The sequence below is a fragment of the Bidens hawaiensis genome, unplaced genomic scaffold, assembly GCF_021521415.1.
Source record: "Bidens hawaiensis isolate Kalapana, Puna unplaced genomic scaffold, B.hawaiensis_p1.1 tig00001179_1, whole genome shotgun sequence".
Lineage (NCBI taxonomy): Eukaryota > Viridiplantae > Streptophyta > Magnoliopsida > Asterales > Asteraceae > Bidens > Bidens hawaiensis.
In genome coordinates this window covers 4,320,505-4,340,219 of record NW_027491068.1, presented here as the reverse complement: position 1 = coordinate 4,340,219, position 19,715 = coordinate 4,320,505, and the positions used below count along the sequence as shown (strand labels likewise).

The 19,715-nt window shown below is 34.8% G+C and overlaps 1 protein-coding gene across 1 annotated transcript in view; it reads right to left on the bottom strand.

Annotated features, from left to right (window-relative positions):
• Positions 1-19,715, bottom strand: part of LOC143563454 (epoxide hydrolase 1-like) — a 124,718-nt gene that overhangs the window by 37,010 nt on the left and 67,993 nt on the right. The gene's annotated exons all lie outside the window — the stretch shown is intronic.

Genomic DNA, 19,715 nt, shown 5'->3' with positions numbered 1-19,715 from the left:
ACTATGAAGACTAAATTCACAAAATTTCAAATTTTAAACTGAAGAGACAAAAATAGCAGACCAACTGAACAAAAATAGGCATTAACTCTTTCTTTTGAGTTGAAAATTCTTATATTTATGGTCGGCCCAAAAGAAAAATGATTGATCTAAGCCTAGTCTCTTAAGAGAGACATGGTTTGAAAGACACGTGATTGTTAAAAATGATTTGAAAGACGCATGATTGTTAAAAAAAGTTACTCGTCGATACAATGAAAAGAGTTTTTGTAATCAAAGATTATTAGTTCAATTATTATGAGTGAGGTTTTTTTTAATAGATGTAAACTTTTCTTTGTATTTTATATGAGTCATTTCATATTAAATTGTTTATTATTATTATTATTATTATTATTATTATTATTATTATTATTTAATTTGTTTGCTTTGGTTTATATTGGTATTTGGAAATGCAACCAAATTAATAAATTGTCAAATTAATTATCACATAATTTAAAAACATGATTTTAGGAACCTTTGTTTTACTTGTGTCGAGCCGCGAAATTTTAAGTTATTATCGAAGACGACCCTGCTCAGGCTAAATGGGACGACTTGCGTCATGTGACACCCGGTCAGGAAAATGTGGGTTTTGTTTTAGGTGTGTAATGATGTTGTAGTCTCATATGCATATATATGTGTATATATATCATACACACACTATTAAAATAATAATAATATAAGAGCATGCGACAAGTTCTCATCCCCCCCCCCCCTAGTTCCCCACTATGGGTAGCCTCATACTCAGGTGAACCTTTCTGAGATAAAATGTCAACTGCTCAAGCTGATTTTAACGCTCTAAGTCTGACACAACATGGTCCCAAGCTTCAACCATCATCACATACCATTAAACCAAAATATCAATGCGCCATTATAATTTAATTAACTAGAAAGAAAGTGACCTCTACATAATACTCTAAATGCAAATATTAAAATAATAACACTTATATAAAAAAAATTAAAAGAGAAACCAATTTAAACAAAATTGAAATAAAAATATACAATTTAGACCAATTCAACCATTTCATTTTTAGCTATTCTAGTAATTTAGCCCACTAAAAATGAAATAATAAAAAAACGATTCAGTTGTAACTTACGTCGTCTTATTCATTGAGACAAAAAGTTTAGGTTCTGAACTATACCCTACAACATACCTATTTTTCCGAGTAATGGACCCTCAAATTTTGTTACCGAACATGTTTCTTGTAACGGTACGTAGAAGTCTCAAAACGTGTTCATGTAGGGACAAATAGTAGTTGCGAAAACCTACGGACACTATCAATTACTTCTACCAAGAATATAATTATCCAAACACAAACAAACAAAAAATTGATTTTGGTCAAATTATGCGTTCAATTAACTATAAAGTGTATCTTTGCAAAAAGATTAATCAAACACCAAAAGTAATAAAGATTTCCGGACCAATATTCTACTTTCGTCGTAACCTTTAACGTTTAAAAAGTAAATGCAAAGGAAAAATCACCAAAATAATCAAATTTAACCAAAAAAAAATAAAGACATTATCTTTTCTAAATTACCAAAATAGCCTTAGCTTATCTTCTTCGCTAAACTCTCTCTGTCTTCTTCTGGTCCATATGACGCAACACATCACCTATTGTGCCCGGTATTCCTTAAGCTCATGTGACTCGTAATTTAACAAATTCCATGATTATTACGAGAAACTTTTTAGTTAGCATGATTTTCCCAATGAACCATGCTTGAATTAATGAAGTCACGTGACCAAGTAAATTGGCATGCGTGGAGCTGAGCACGTGTGAGTTTGATCCATATTGAGTTCGTTGAGATTAGGCAATGTGTAGTGGGGTGATGATTTGGGCGAAAAGGGGCGACATCTTGGTGGACCCCCCACCCCCACCCCCCGCCGATTTTTGAACGAAAAGGGGCAGGATGTTTTTGTCGCCGGAAGAGGAAAAGGAATATTATTATTATTATTATATTACTTTGTGTGTGTGTGTGTGTTATATACATATATACTATATATAATGCATGAGTGAAGGATCTCTTAAATTTTAAGAGGTACAAACACCATTGCATAAATCACTATCCTTAATGCATACAAATTTGAAAATGTAGGGGTACTATAGTATTTTAAACATCTTGAACGGTTAAGAATATTTAGTTTAGAAAATAATTACAATTATAATCCTTTAACTTTAACAAAACTTTGTTAATTTATGAAGTATTTACAAATAAACCCCTTAACTTAACCCATTTATTTGACATATTCATTTAAAATTTTTATTTCTTCTATAACTTTTAATATATTATGTTTTAAAAACACCCGACTTTACCATTGCAACGTGCTTAATTTTGTCGACGTTTCAATGTAAATTTTATTTTATTTTGAGATGTTTATGATAATGTACAAGTCAATTAAGCATAAGAGTACAACTCATATATGCACTTATAAACCTAAAATATAATTACAAATTTAACCCTTCAATTATATTCAACTTTTGCAAGTTTAATTTATAATTACCATTCCACTCCCTTAAGTTTACCTATATATTCATCTATATTTTATTTCTTCTTTGTTTTTCTCTTATATATTAGAATATATAAATTTTAATAAATTTTAACCGTACAATCACGACGTGTTTATTTTTGTGGACGTTCCAATGTAAGATTTACTAAATATTGACGTGCATTTCGTGTCACTTTTAAAGAAGTATAAATTTTGGTGAGTTTTGATTATTTTTAAAAAATATTTTTTGTTGTTTTGGGTCAACGATCAAGGACTTTGATAGGTCAAAACGAGTTCGAGTTATCACGGGTTGTAAGCCAAATGGGTTTAAGTCATTACAACAAAAAAAAGTTTAACATTTTGTTTGGGTCAAAACAGGTGCTAAGTAAAATGAGTTCGACCATTTAAAAAACTAACAATTTTTGTTATGGTTAAACCATGTTATGAGCCTATCGAATTCAAGTCATTTAAAAAAAAATTGGTTTTGGTTTGTGTCAAAATAGTTATATGCAAAATGAATTTGAGACATTTAAAAAATATCAATTTTGGCTCTGGGTGGAGATTAAGTTTACTCGTATATTCATCTATATATTTTTTTTCTTTGTTTTTCTTTTAAATATTTGAATATATAAATTTAAATTAATTTCAACCTTACAATCACGAGTTGTAAGCCAAGTGGGTTTAGATTATTATATAAAAAAAGTTTAAAACTTTGTTTAGGTCAAAACAGGTGCTAAGTAAAATGAGTCCGGTCCATTTAAAAAAACTAACAATTTTGGTTATAGTTAAACCATGTTATGAGCCTGTCGAATTCAAGTCATTTAAAAAAAATTTGGTTTTGGTTTACGTCAAAATAGTTATATGCAAAATGAATTTGGGTCATTTAAAAAAATATCAATTTTGGCTCTGGGTGGACATTAAGTTACCCGTAAATTAATCTATATTTTCTTTTTTCTTTGTTTTTCTTTTGTATATTTGAATATATAAATTTTAACAAATTTCATCCTTACAATCACGAGTTGTAAGCCAAATGGGTTTAGGTTATTATAAAAAAAAGTTTAAAACTTTGTTCATATCAAAAAGGGTGCTAACTAAAATGAGTTCGGGCCATTTAAAAAAACTAACACATGGTTAAACCATGTTATGAGCATATCGAGTTCAAGCCTTAATGTAGGGTATGTTAAAATGTCCGGATAACGGTCGGTTGCTTGGTGTACGGTGGTACGGTGTGAAGTGGAAGACCCGGTTCTGCTTTCCATCAAATACAGCGACCTCGAAAGGGTATGAGCCCCGGGGCCGCTGTATACACGATGGACAGTGTTGTCGGTGGAGGAAGTGCGTTTGCGTTCGAAGAAATGGAGCGCGTTCTTCCACCAACATTTACGGGTCTTTATAATCTTCTTGCTGTTGTCGTCTTTGGAGAACGGTTTTTGAAGTTTGAAATGTAGGTTGGCAGTAGCGGACATGAGGGTAGAAGTCTTATGTTTTCTTGCTTCTTCAAACATCTGTAAAATTGAATTGAATTGAATAACATAGTATCATTCACTACTTTTCAGTTGCCCGTTTGTCTAGTATTTCGATGTAATTACTACATTTCAGTTTAATTATTATTGTCATTTGAAAAAAAAAAGTGATGAAGAAATGACCTGAAAATAATCGAGTTGAGGGTCGAAGCCATAGTCATTAAAATGGTAAAATTCGTGAAGAGTGAAAATGGAGGATTTGTTGCCTTTGTTGGTCATGATTTCAGAATAAGTTGTTAGTGAGTGAGAAAATGGGGGATTTGTTATATTTTTATATAAAAATATGATATTCATATTAAAGATAAAAAAACGATTGTTATTATAGTAACAAAATTTCTAAAGAAAATGTCGTAAGAATAAATTATAGACGTTTTAAAGTGATTGAGGAATTGACATGGTGTTGCATGTGAAGAGAGAAAGTCATAATAAGTGAGTTATTACTTTCATGCCCTTTTAATTAATTTGTATTCTTAAATTAATCTTCACCATTCAATTTAAAATCAATGAATTAGATTTACTCTCACAATTTTTAATTTTGTTATACTTTATATTTTAATCTTACCGTATGAATCATTACTTTTATATGTTTGTGGGCACTAGTCATTTGCTCATGGGCACATTGCAAACAACTATGACAAACATAAAAAAAGTGAATCTTGTAATTGAGGTTTTACAATTTTAAAAAACTGAACCCAAATCGTCCATTATATTCACGTAACTTTTGTTTAATAGTGAACTTTTTATCTAAATGTTCTTTCTGTTTATGTTTATGCTTTATTTAGCTTATTATTTTAATTGTTTGACAAATGTGCGAAAGAAGACAAAATAATAGTACAATAGTGTTGTGTTTTATATAGTCTACAGTTTGTTAGTTGTTACAAAGAGAAAATTAAAGAAAAAGTACCCTAAAACAAGTAATATTTATCAAGGTTTTTTGTAATTTTCATTGAAAATTCAAGATAATATTGTTGTTAATAAGAAGTGAATGTTAAGATAATGGAATGGACAGGAGAATGAGATATTAATGGAGTGGAGATCAAAATGGAGTGGAATCGATAATGGATTGAAATGGATCAATACCATTTTATTTTCATGTTTGGTTAACCTATGGGAAAGAAATGGATCAATGCGTTGTGTTGTATGATAGATAGGAATATAGAAGAAATGTAATACAAACGACAAAAATACCACTGCCTCAAAATAATTTTTTTACCAAAATCAAAAAAATGGTAATAGCGGTGGTTTGTGGTGGTGGTGGTCGTAACGCTCACGACGGTAACGACGACCGATGATGGTGGTGATCAAGTGGTGTTGTCAAGAAAGTGGGGTGAAAGTAGAAAAAAGGTTTTATGTGTTTAGAGTAAATGAGATTTCTTGTGTAACAGGTGATTTTATTTCATTAACAAACCAAACACCCTCATTTTCATTCTATCACAATGATACATTTCATTCCGAGCATTACTAAACACTAATACACTACCTAAAAAGTTATTACAAGGAGTCTCTTTAGTCTTTAGTCATGAAGAAATAAGAAAGAACAATTTTTTTTTTCTTTTTCTTTTTATTTTAACATTAGTTTAGTTTGACTCGTTTTTGTCCACCCTTCCTCTAAAAATTTTCTGAATTTGTCGTTGAGTTTTTTATTCGATGATTTAAGATTTAAATTCTTGAGAACTATGTGATTACTTAATGCTTAAGAAGCCAGGTAGCTTGCTTCCTTTCTTTAACAAAGTAGCCATCATTCAAATGTGAACAACATATTCTATAAACACCTGATTGTGTCATTAGATTTTGAACTAAACAAGTATATGTACCCGTGCATTATGGCGAACAACGTTAAACTTAAACACATTACATGTTCAAAAGTTACCACACGTATGCTACAGTTAGATGGTGAGAAATCAGCTGGTAACCGTTTGATTCATTACAACAAAGTCTTGTGGCCAAATTTGAAAGTCTAAAACCTTTTTGGCCAAAGTTGAAAGTCTAAAAGTTTAAAAGCTCCAAATTTTTGTGACCAAAGGTGAAAATATAAAACTTTTTTGGCTAAAGTTTCAAGACTAAAAGTATCGTGAAAAATTGAAATGGCAAAAGTATAATTAATTACAAAAGCTGAGGGCCAAAAAGTAAAAATATGAGTTGAAAGAATAAATGTTTAATTATCAAAGTTGATGAGCCAATAAATGAAAATACTAAAAATAAATTGAGTGGTCAAAATGGTAATATATAAAAGTTTGAATGCAAAATCTAAGAAATGAAAGTTAAAAAGTTACTATGTTAAACTTTGTGGCAAAACTTCAATTAAAAAGTTATTGTGTAAAACTTTGTGGCAAAACCTCAATGAAATTAAGTTTAAAAAGTTGCCATGTAAAGTTTGAGAAAACTTCAAATAATTTAAGTTTGAAAGATATCTTTTAACATATAACAATCTTAAGCTAACATGGGGTGGGAGAGACAGGAAGGAATTACAATTTTGGGGGTGTGTTAAGTTTGGGCCTATATAATTTAGCTAACTTTTCTTAACTGTTGAAACTAATTATTATATTCATGGCCGGCCCAAAAAGAGAATGATTGATCCAAGCCTAGTCTCTTGAGACTTGAGAGAGACGTGATTGTTAAAAAAAATTACTCGTTGATTATGTAATCAAATATTATTAGTTTAATTCCTATCGATGGTGTTCTTTTTTTATAGATATAATTTTGTTTTTGTATTTTATGTGAGTCATTTTATTTAACTGTTTATTATTATTATTATTATTATTATTATTATTATTATTATTATTATTATTATGCTTTGGTTCATATTGGTTTTTGGAGATGCAACCAAATTGATAAATTGTAAGGTTATTTCACATAATTTAAAAACATGATTTTAGGAACATTTGTTTTACTCGTGTCGAGCCTCAAAATTTTAAGGAATTCTTGAAGACGGTCCTGTTCGTACTCAAGTGAGCCTTCCTGAGACGAAATGTCAACTGTCCAAACTGATTTTGACGCTCCAAGTCTGACACACCAATAAACACCATCAAATAGTAAAGTCACCATAGTTCCAAGCCTCAACCATCACTGCGTACCATTAAATCAGAATGTAAGTGCACCATTAGACCATATGCTATGGGGCGCCAAGGAGGTGGTTTTCTTGGGCGCCGAGGGCGGCGAACACCGCAGGGGGGGCGCAAACGGAGGGTGGGCGGCGAGGATCCGGTCTCTTGAACGGTCGGCGCGGTTGTACAAATTGTTGGGGGCCCTCACTTTCCTCTCTCAACCTATCACACACACATACATATATATATGTATATTTATCTATAATAATATATATGAACGGAGACATTAAAATCCTACGTGTCGCGATGTGGTCGCTCCCCTTTTTTTTGGAATCACTAGATTTGCTTTATTTTTAAATGAAGACTTCTCATGCATTTAACCCGGATTTATGGGTATGAGTCTTACCAAACCAAGATATTCCTTAAACGGGTTATAACATCTCATTAAATTAAAAATTATTCTCACCAAATTATTGATATAAAATCCTATAAAATAGGATATAATAAAAATTAATATCTTATTTATTTTAAAAAAGATATATATATTATTTAAATTAAAAAACCAATTTGATAGTAAAAAAATTAAATGGGTCTTGGGTCTCATCAAACCATAAGTATATTATTAACTTTAATAGATATTATTTATAATTAAAAAACCAATTTTATAGTAAAAAAAATAAACGGGTCTTGGGTCTCATCAAAAAACCATATATCTTTTAAACCGGATTATAACATCTCATTTATTTGTGAAACAATTTATAATCAAACCTGTAGGTTCCTGGACGGATCGTACACGGGATGTCGCTATCTGCGCAGGTGCGGAATCCCTGCGTAGGTAGATACGAGCGTAGAATACGTATAAAACAAACACACGAGCAATAACCGAAACACGTTATATTGATAACCCGAACACGTGACACGAGGTCACTATTACAGACTCTTACTTGTAAACACGTAACTCTCGAACTAATCAACTGAAACGAACCCTAACCAACCTCGCGAACTACTTTCAACTGTTACGGTGAACAGTATATATAAACACGACAACTTCGCCTCATAACTTCGCTTGTTCAACAAGTTCGCCTGAGCTAACTTGTTAACAACTTCGCTTGTTCAACAAGTTCGCCTAAGCGAACTTGTTGACAACTTCGCTCGTTACATAAACATAATCAAAAACATAATTACATTACAGACTCGATTACAAACGTTAGACTATGAACTACTGACATACATGTACCAACAGACTCCCCCTTGGCAGTAGCTTTATATCTTGATCTTCAAAGCTTGAGTCTTGTAATCTTGTATCTTTACGCGTGCGCTCCTTCTCTAACACATACCGACACCACCCTTTGATATTTCCTTGCTTGATCCTTCCAAGCAGGAATGTAGAAGATCTTCTTTTCGTTGAGCATCTTCAGATCAGCTTGCGATAGATTAACAAGATGCATCGGGTCGTAAACCCTAAGCACTTCTTGTTCATCCTCATCTTCCATTACCGCCTCCGCTGTTTCACAATCCACGAACCACCATTTTAGGTCTTTGAGCACGTCCTTGGGCATAAGCTTCATCGGTACTTCTTTAAGGCACCGGATCGGTTTATACTTCATAACCATCCAAGGCTTTCCATCAGCTCTCAAACCTCTATCCTTATCTTCCACTAACTTCCCTGTATTCGGTAGACTCCCCCTCAGCTGTGGAAGCCCCAAGAGCTTGAGATGTTCTTGGCAGCTCACCACCTGCACCTTCCGGTGCATTGGGATCATCGTCTCGGTCTTCTCGACGCTTGGTCCTCAACTCATCTCCTCTACAGCTCATCTCCCCCTGAGATGCCAAGAACCTTTCAAGACATCTATAACTTTCCCTTTAAGAAATAAACGACATGATCAATTCTAAGTAACCAGTTAAAAAATCATAAAACTATCTAAGTACAAAAACTTAAAAAAAATTTTAAAAAATTTAAAGTATAAGGGATCAAATTTCAGTCTCGGTAGGGACTGCTACGTTTTAGAAAAGATCCAAACAGGAATCATACTAACTACGTGACTGTTACATAGATCCGTGTTTAGCTGTATTATGACATATAGAGACAGGTTGTAAGCAGGTTTAACTTAAAGTGGTTTTCATCGTTTCTGTGATACGAGTTAGGTTCAATTAATCCTTAAAATTTAAGTGGGCAACAACTCAGAAATATTGATGCCTCCTATCTATCCTCAAAGCGTATTTGGCTTTCCCCAAGTCACCCCGAATTGACTTCGACCCATAGTGTCTGATTAACTTGTATGTATTCTTCTCCTGTTTCCCGTTCTTCTTCTTGCTCTAAGATAGAGAAGTCTTGAATTTATGATCACTAATATGTTACAATAACTTAAATTTTTTTTTTTTTTAAACGCAAATAAAAACATGGTTACTCGGGATTGATCATCCCGTTCAGCTCAATAAGGTTTATGATGATTCGCCTCATTCTTCGTGAAGTGAACAGTATACTCCTTATCACAAATCTGCGACACACTCAGCAGATTGTGCTTCAGCTCTTCCACAAAATTTACGTTCTCAAGTGTCATCTTCCCATTGGACACCGTTCCTTTCCCAGTAATTCTTCCTCCACTTTCACCAGTAAAACTAACTCTGGCTCCCTGAACAGGTTTTAAGTCGTGCAACAAGTATTTGTTGCCCGTCATGTGCCGGGAACAGCCGCTATCTACAATCCAAAGACTGTGGGCAGCCCTGTTCAACTGTTCCTGCACAATAAAACAGAGAATTAGAATCTTGGGACCCAAGACCAATTGGTCTTGGATCGATACGTCCCGTACCCTGGCTTTCCAAAGTTAGCATCAGGATAATTCCTGTAAGTCCTGTTAGGAAATCTCCTTGAAGATTGAGTGTGATGCCTTCCAAACCTATGTGAATTGAAAGTGTTGTATCTTGTGGTTTGGTTGAAAAACTGAGGTTTGTTTTTATGAAAACTTGAATTAGTTACATTTTGGCATTTTGAAAAGTTTTCATTTTTAGCAGTATCAAACTGATGCTTATTCTCAGTTTTATTTGGCCTCACACCTCTGTATCTCGGCGTCAGAGGGCAATCTGCAACAAGATGTCCTAATTTATTACATCTAAAGCAACACCTACTCTCCATTTTCTTTTCAAATGTTGGTTTGGATGTAGAGGCAGTGTTGCCGTTCGTCTTACATAAGGTGGGACATACGGGTTGAGTGGAGTACTCTTTTTAGAAGATTTATTTTTATCTCCACCAGTGGGTAACACTATCTTCTCTTTCGTCTTACCTGATTCGGACAACTTATCCGAATCCGATGAGACTGGACTCGTAACAGAAATATTTACACTAGAAACAGGCGAACTCGTTTCGCCATTACTAACAGTTGGTTCTTTACATGTAACCTTGATTGGAACTGTCTGAGGAACTTCAAAATCCACAGATTTCTGAATACTAGGGTTGAAAGTGTAGTTGTGGTTATAAGGTGGTGGCACCTCGTGATAACCAATTCCTCCCCTCTTTGCAGAGGTACCTTGATCACTAACGAGGTGATCTAGAATAGCTGAGGAATTTCGGAACTGCTCGAGTTTTCGGTTCAGTTCCACCACTTTCACCTGGTGGTCAGCAATCTGCTTTTCTCGTTCAGCAATAAGTTTAGTCTTTTCTTCTAAAACCTCATAACTTAGGTCAATTACATCAATTTTTTCAGCAAGTTTAGTTTTTAAGCTTTTGACATCTTTTTCACATGCTTTTATTTTAACTTTGTAACTGTTTTCTCTTGCCTTAGTAAAATGATGATCTTCTTTAAGAGTTTTAAATTCAGCATCTAAACGAACATACTGATCAGTTATGGTAGCAAGTTGCTTAGACAAATTCTCACATTTTGTACAAACAGGTTTAAAACTTACCTTGGAGGGTTGACCATCGTTATCTGCCATGAAAGCTTTCTCCTTACCAGTAGCTTTCTCCTCTCCAGTCATCTTCTCACAATCTTCATTTTCTACCTTAGCCATATTCGCCTGCTCACCAGTTTCATTCGCATGCAGGTTCCAGTTGTATTCACCGGCTTCTCTAGACAACATGGCATTGACTTCTTTACTAATCCCAGTAGGCTGTGCAGACCGGCCTTGACCCCGTTCAACTCTCTCGTTTCTGCATTCTTTAGCAAAGTGCCCATACTGTTGACAGTTATAGCACCTCACTTTAGACTTGTCGAATCCGGGCCTACCACCAACAAACTTTCTCCCCGTCTTATTCATGAAACGCTTGACTCGCCTCACTATCATGGCCATTTGCCATTGCAAATCCATCTCCTCCAGATCATCAGCATCGATCTGGTCATAATCCTCATCCAAAACAGCAGGGTCCACAATCTTCCCTTGTATGTAGTTCTCATATGAAGCAATAAAAGATGCATAGACTGCAAACTGCTCTTCAGCAGATTTGACACTCATTGGCATCTTGGAATAGTTATTGCTTGAGGCACTGGGAGAGAAACTACTGTTGGATGTTTGAGGTTTCGAAGCACTTGAACCTCCAGCAACAAAGCAAACATCACCGTTCATGTTTACTGAAACGTTTCCTTCATGAGAAGAGTTAGAACCTGACTCTCCTTTGGAGTAGTAAGCAGCAGATTCAGGCTTCGAACTTGATCCTGAGTTAAGTTTGGCACCATACATACCAGGGTCTTGAATCTGATCTGTTGGTGTCTCTTTACGAACCATATTAAGCTCAAAGGTTCTGAGCTTGTTTACTGCTGTCTCCAAATCATAATTAGGAAAGTCTCTGTCTTCCCTCATCAGAACTGTGTACATTTCCCACTTCGGTGGGAGAGCATCGAGAAGCTTTTCAACTATCTCCTCTTCACTGTAAGCAATCGAATAGTTGTTTAGCTCTGTCATTAGATGATAATATCGAGTGATAATATCATCCAGAGATTCGTTCTTCAAATATTTGAAGACAGAGAACTGAGTCTTCAACAGTTTAATCTTCGAGGCACGAATACCCACGTTCCCTTCGAATCTATTTTCAAGAGCATCCCAAAGCTCTCGAGCTGATGTATACTTTCTGAAAGTATGAAGGATCTCCTGTGGAAGAGCCATAGTGATAGCTGCGTGAGCCTTGCTTTCGGCTTCGTACATCTTCTTCTCCTCCTCTTCCTCCATCTTGCTGTACTTCTTTATCACATCCCGACCTTCGTATTCCATGGTCGGTGGAATATATCCATCCTGGATGCACACCCACATCTTTGCATCCTGGTATTTAATATACTGAATAAACCGATCCTTCCATGCAACAAAGTCGGTTCCTTTTAACAGCCTTGGGGCCTTAGTGGCTGACCCCGCTTCGACCTCCATTTTCACCAATTCAGAGATGTTAATTTGCGACATCTTTTCAAAACCCGAAAAATTCAAAAATTTGTCCAAACAGTACTAAAGGCGAAGTTAAGAATAACTTCGCTTAAGTGTTAACTTCGCTGGAAAAATTCTTAAATTCGTGTGACTCGGCGAAGTTGAGGATAACTTCGCTTACGGTAAGCGAACTTAGCAGGTAAGCGAAGTTGAGGATAACTTCGCTTAGGCGAACTTATGAGGCAGGCGAAGTTGTGAATAACTTCGCTTAACCTTATATCTTCGCCGAAACCCTACTTTCAGTGACGGCAACTTCGCCTGAAGAACAGTAACTTCGCCCGATGAACACTGAAAATATTCAGATCTGTTGTCGACGATTCTGCAGTTTCCGGTCGTTATAAAGGCTTGAAAATGACTGTATATAGAGATTAAAACTCAATACGAACAAAAACTCGTCCCGTGAATTGGTCAAACGAGACGTTTTCTACACCCGCGTGAAATCCCGAACCTCACAATCGAGCCGATGGCTCTGATACCAATTGTAGGTTCCTGGACGGATCGTACACGGGATGTCGCTATCTGCGCAGGTGCGGAATCCCTGCGTAGGTAGATACGAGCGTAGAATACGTATAAAACAAACACACGAGCAATAACCTAAACACGTTATATTGATAACCCGAACACGTGACACGAGGTCACTATTACAGACTCTTACTTGTAAACACGTAACTCTCGAACTAATCAACTGAAACGAACCCTAACCAACCTCGCGAACTGCTTTCAACTGTTACGGTGAACAGTATATATAAACACGACAACTTCGCCTCAGGCGAAGTTGTCCATAACTTCGCTTGTTCAACAAGTTCGCCTGAGCTAACTTGTTAACAACTTCGCTTGTTCAACAAGTTCGCCTAAGCGAACTTGTTGACAACTTCGCTCGTTACATAAACATAAACATAATCAAAAACATAATTACATTACAGACTCGATTACAAACGTTAGACTATGAACTACTGACATACATGTACCAACAAAACCATAAGTATATTATTAACTTTCATACAATAAAAAAATATAAATTCAAAAAATAAATAAATATTAGAACAAACAATATAAAACAACCCCCGTAATATGGGGGATAAAAACTAGTATATATATATATATATATATATATATAGAGGTGAGTTATTGTACAATAATAACTTATCATACATTACGTACGCGACACTGCTGGTCATCGATTTCAATTTCACGCGGTGGCGGTTTGGTAAATAACCCAAACAGTAGTTCGCGATCAAATTCATCGATTTAAAATCGATTCCGATCCAAACTGAGAACTCCTTAATCTATCTCATCTAATTTCTAAACTCTAATCACAACTTACAGTATGAAATCTCAAAAGTCAAAACCCAAAATTGAAAAGAACGTCACTGAACATTCAAAATCTTCAAATTGATCAAAAATTGATGATTTAATCAATCGAATTGATGTGTAAGAGGCTTTAGAATCATCAATCGATTATGAAAAAATATAGATTAACACACTTAATTGAGCTCTGATTAGGGTTCATGTTTAAACGTTCTGCTCAAAGTTTAAATGTTTTGACCAAAATAAACACCAAAATGATGATTTAATCAATCGAATTGATGTGTAGAATCATTTAGATTCATCAATCAATTATGGAATTGCAGAAATAACGCACTCAATCGAGCTCTGATTAGGGTTCAAAATATTATGTTTAAACATTCTGAAACAAAACTGAATATCTTTAAACGTTCTGACCAAAATAGAACATCTTTAAACGTTCTAATACATTCAACGAAGCATTGTGTGTTAAAAAAAATGAACATCTTTAAACATTCTAATATGTTCTAAGAAGTTCAGGTTGTTTAATAAAGTTTAGAAGTTCCGATAAAGTTTAGAAGTTCTAAAAAATTCTGGGTGTTCAAAAAAGTTTAAAAGTTCTAAGAAATTCTGGCTGTTCAGAACTTCTAAAACTAACAAAAAAAAATTAACACATGTAAACATGAAATTGAACACTGAAATCACTTCATATAATCTCATAATCATCAAACAATCATCAATCGACTGTTAATTTGATCATTGATTCGACCATATGAACAAAATATGGAACGTCTGCAACTGGGTTTCTGCAAAAACTCAAAATTGATTAATTGAAACTTCAAATTGATGATTAATTGGACCAATTTCAAATTTTAATTGATCAATTAGTTCAACAATTTCAATTTCAATTGGGCAATTTTAACAACTGACATGTGAGCAACGATCGATGGTTGTGTCGGAAGAAGATGGTGGTCGCGAAGGTGGATGGTGGACGGAATCGTTGAACGGCGATGGCGAAGGTGTACGGATTCGACGACGGAGGCCGGCTCGCGTATTTGTGATTTTAGGTTAGGATGGTTATTGAAGATAGACGTTTCAGAATGTCGCGTACCTATTGTACGATAAAGGATTTTCGTATTCCATCTTTTACCTATATATATATATATATATATATATATATATATGATTGATTTCTTTTGAGAACCACTTTGAGTTTTAAGAACTCAACGTAACAACTTTTTTTTCGATTTTTTTTCACACACATGTAATGCGTAAGTGTAAGCAACGTAAAAAATTACGGTATTTTTTTACACACCGAATCGACTTATTACACATGTGTAACTAGCATTTAAACTTGTGTAATCATCAAAAATACTTATTCTCTCTCCTGATTAATTTTTTAATCAGATTTATTCTCAGTCACATATTCTATACTCATTTAGTTAAATGTGTGATCCACATGTTTTCTTAAAGTTCTTACAACTTATCAAGGTTCTCAAAATAACCCTTCCATATATATGGCCGCCAACGGGTATTAAACCACAGCAGGGCATTATTGGTTGGGGGTGTCGAAGCCCTCGGTGATTATATGGCGATGACATGGCACTAGGAAGGGACTTCGAAGCCCCTCACTATAAAGTATGGTTTTATAATTTAATTAACTAGAAAGAAAGTGACCTCTACATAGTACTCTGAATTCAAAAATTTAAATAATAACACTTATATTAAAAATTAAAAAAGAAACTAATTTAAACAAATATCAAAAATACAATTTAGACCAAATCAACCATTTCATTTTTTTAGCTATTCTACTAAGGCTATGCATAGTGGAGGGGCTATAAATTTGGGCGTTTTGCGTCGTGTGGCGCCCGGTCAGCAAGGGTGAGAATTTGTTTTTGGGGTGTAATGGTGTAGGGGCTACAAATAGTAATATATATATGTATATGTATATATATGTATGTATGTATGTATATAACACGCATGTGTGAACCCTACTATCAAGCATCATGTGGTGCCCTGCTTGCGGTGCACGCATATAATGTATATGTGTGAACCCTCGGGTGGGCAAAAGTGAAATTGCCCTAATTTTGACGTTATTTCACTAATCTCGTGAAAATAATGTTAAAAGTGACGGAATGTTAATCAGGCATCATGTGATGGCGTTGATATCCGAAAGACAAGGGTACATGCACCAATCATCCGGTGTCCCGATGATTGAGTGTTGTGTGTCTTATGTCCAAGGCTTGAAGCAAAACTACCATCGAGCCGGGGGTCTCACCGGAAGCAGCTTCTCTATCCTCATGGGGTAGAGGTAAGGTTGTCTACATCTTACCCTCCTCAGACCCGACCATAGCTATGCTATTGTTGGATATACTAAGTATGATGATGATGATATATATATATATAACACACACGCTACTAATATAATAATAATATAATCATTCTCCTTTACGGCGACAAATACCCCACGCCCCTGCCCATTTCGCCCCAATTTCGCCCAGGGGCGGTGTTCCACCCCAATATCGCCAAATTTCGTCCAGTGCACGTTACCTAATAGTGTTTTTGTAACTTCTGTCGTCTTATTCGCTGAGACAAAAACGTCCTGGTTCTGAACTATACCCCACAACATGCCTGTTTTTCCGAGTAATGGACCCTCAAATTTTGTTACCGAACATGTTTCTTGTAACGGTACATAGAAGTCTCAAAACATGTTCATGTAGGGACAAATAGTAATTGCGAAAACCAACGGATACAATTAATCACTTCTCCCAAGAATATAATTATTCAAACACACAAACAAAAAAAATCATGATTTTGGTCAAATTATGCGTTCAATTAACGGTAAAGTATATCTTTGCTAAAAGATTAATCACACACAAAAAGTAATAAAGATTTCCCCGACCAATATTCTACTTTCGTCGTACCCTATAACGTTTAAAAAGTAAATACAAAGGAAAAACACCAAAATAATCAAAATTAACCAAAAAACAAAAATATTGTCTTTTCTAAATTACCAAAATATCCTTAGCTTATCTTCTTCGCTAAACTCTATACGTCTTCTGATGGTCCATGTGACGCAACACATCACCTATTGTGTCCGGCATTCCTTAAACTCATGTGACTCGTAATTTAACAAATTTCATGACTATTACGATAATTTTTTTAGTTACCAAGATTTTCCCAATGAACAATGCTTGAATTAATGAAGTCACGTGACCAAGTAAATTGGCATGCGTGGAGCTGAGATAGTGTGACTTTGATCCATGTTGAGTTCGTTGAGATTAATGTAGGGTATGTTAACATGTCCGGATAACGGTCGGCTGCTTGGCGTACGGTGGTACAGGGTGGAAGTGGAGGACCCGGTTCTGCTTTCGGTCAAATACAGCGGCCCTGAAAGGGTACGAGCCCCAGGGCCGCTGCATACGCGGTGGAGAGTGTTGTCGGTGGAGGAAGTGCGTTTGCGTTTGAAGAAATGGAGCGCGTTCTTCCACCAACGTTTACGGGTCTTTTTAATCTTCTTGCTGTTGTCGTCTTTGGAGAATGGCTTTTGAAGTTTGAAATGTAGGTTGTCTATAGCGGACCTGAAGGAAGAAGACTCACGTTTGTGTTTTCTTGCTTCTTATAACACCAGTATCAATCACTACTTTTTAGTTGTCCGTTTGTATGCTGTATCGATGTAATAATTACTTTTCAGATTAATTATTATTATCATTTGAATGAAAAAAAAAGTGATGAAGAAATGGACCTGAAAATAGTCGAGTTGAGAGTCGAAGCCATAGTCATTGAAATGGTGAGGTTCATGAAGAGTGAAAATGGGGGATTTGTTGGTCATGATTTCACAATCAGATGTCAGTGAGTGAGAATGAGGAATTGAGGTTGAGGGTGGGGATGGGTTTGTTATGTAATAAATACATAGGAGGTGGTCCTCTTTGGTTTTTAAAAAAGTTTTGAGTCGAATTGTTAACTAGGGTTTTGAAAAAAAAAGACAAATCGAACCGGTGAGATTGGTTAGGTCGGCCTAATATGAGGGTTTTCATGGTTTTACGGTTTGTTAGAAAATATAAACTTACTTATTTAAAAACATAATTTTTTTAATGAGTTTAGGAAAAAAAAATTCTCAAAATGTTCTTTTATTGAAAGATATTTTATTTTTGTAATAATTTTGTAATAAATATAAGTTTTTAGAAATGTTCATTACAAACACGTCTTGGTCTCAACGCGTCTTTCACGACCTATTTGCCTCCTCAACGCGTCTTTCCAACCTGTTTGGCCTCCAAATTCGTCTTTCACAACATATTTGGCCTCTTAATTATGTTTTTTAATATTGTATTATTATAATTAATTTTACTCATATATGTTTTTTTAGTAACTTTAAAATGAAAAATTCTAATTGGATTTAACTTCCGTTGTCACACTGACGGTGAGCCCGTTTAGTCGCTCACGGATGGCCTCGTACGTCCTACGTTCTGAAATATATCTTTCGAAATGTATTTATTTTATTTAGAGTTAATTGCAATTATGGTCCATGTGGTGAAACTCAAAACGTGTGTTTCAACCATGTAGTGATATTTTCGCATATGCGGGCCCTTTGGTGTTCATTTTTTTTTTTTTTTTTGCAATCGAGGCCTCGTCATGAACCCAAAGTTTGTTCTTCTTTGAAAAACTGTTCCACCCTTGCAATTTGCAACCCTGTGGGTTTGAATACATACAATTTGAACCCTCGGTCTGTTAACATATATTCCCTCCAACCGAATGTTGACATTTTATGGTTGACTATATTTGACCAGTTGACCTTTATTGTAAGCTGCTTATTACATTACACTAAACATAAATAATCATAATCTTAACTATCTAAACTGATTATTTGTATAAAATTAAGCAAATTAACATGAAATAAAAAGTTTACATATTTTGACTTTCTAAGTCAAACTATGACTTTACACAACATTAACCAATTGAAACACAAGGTGCACACATACATGTATATACATTCAAATCCATGCAATACACACTACACTTAATTTGACTTTCCGAGGTTAACTGTGACTTTACATACATTCAAATCCATACAATACATACATACATACATATACACACAGATACACACATACATGTATACATATATGCATACACAGATGCATACAGTTTTACATACACACACAACCATACATACATAAAAAGACTGTTATACCCCTGCATAAATACACATACACACATTGCAAACACTTGATTCCTTAATTAATTAGTTTGTTAATATTGTTCTACAAAGTCAACTGATGCATCTAATTATACATACATACACCTAATAAAATCAAACAAAGCACTTGACTCCTTTATTCGGTCACACATACATCTAGTTTTGCATACAACATATGTTTACATATATATATGCACACTGTTTTACAAATTCATATACACAAAAACAAGCATACATAGATATAGACACAATCACACCCACATTTGTCATACATAAGTTAATACAATATTGCCCCTGCATAAATAGATTATTACTTAAGTTAATACAAAATGCTCTAATTTGTTGATATAATACAAAATACATGATTACCAGTCTAGGTCATTACTAGTTAAGTTAATAATATACAAAACATCTAAACCACCAACTACTTAAACTCTACTCGATTTGATCATGGCCACCCGCTTGAAAATGGAAATTGTAGATCCTATATGGCCGGGTTTTCATCAGAACCACCAACTCGAGTTCCAGGTGGTCAAAGCTAGCATCCAGCCAAATCGTGGCTATAAAATCAATTACATAATCGCCTCAATTACAGAGCAACGACTTAAAACTGAATTTAATTGAGCAAACGAATTAACAGGGGAAACTGTGAATTCCGATATATGTGAAAAACGTGGTATTAAGTATTGCATCAAAAATCCAATCCATTTTTATGATCAGCGGGAAGGCGAGAGATGACGACGACGGGA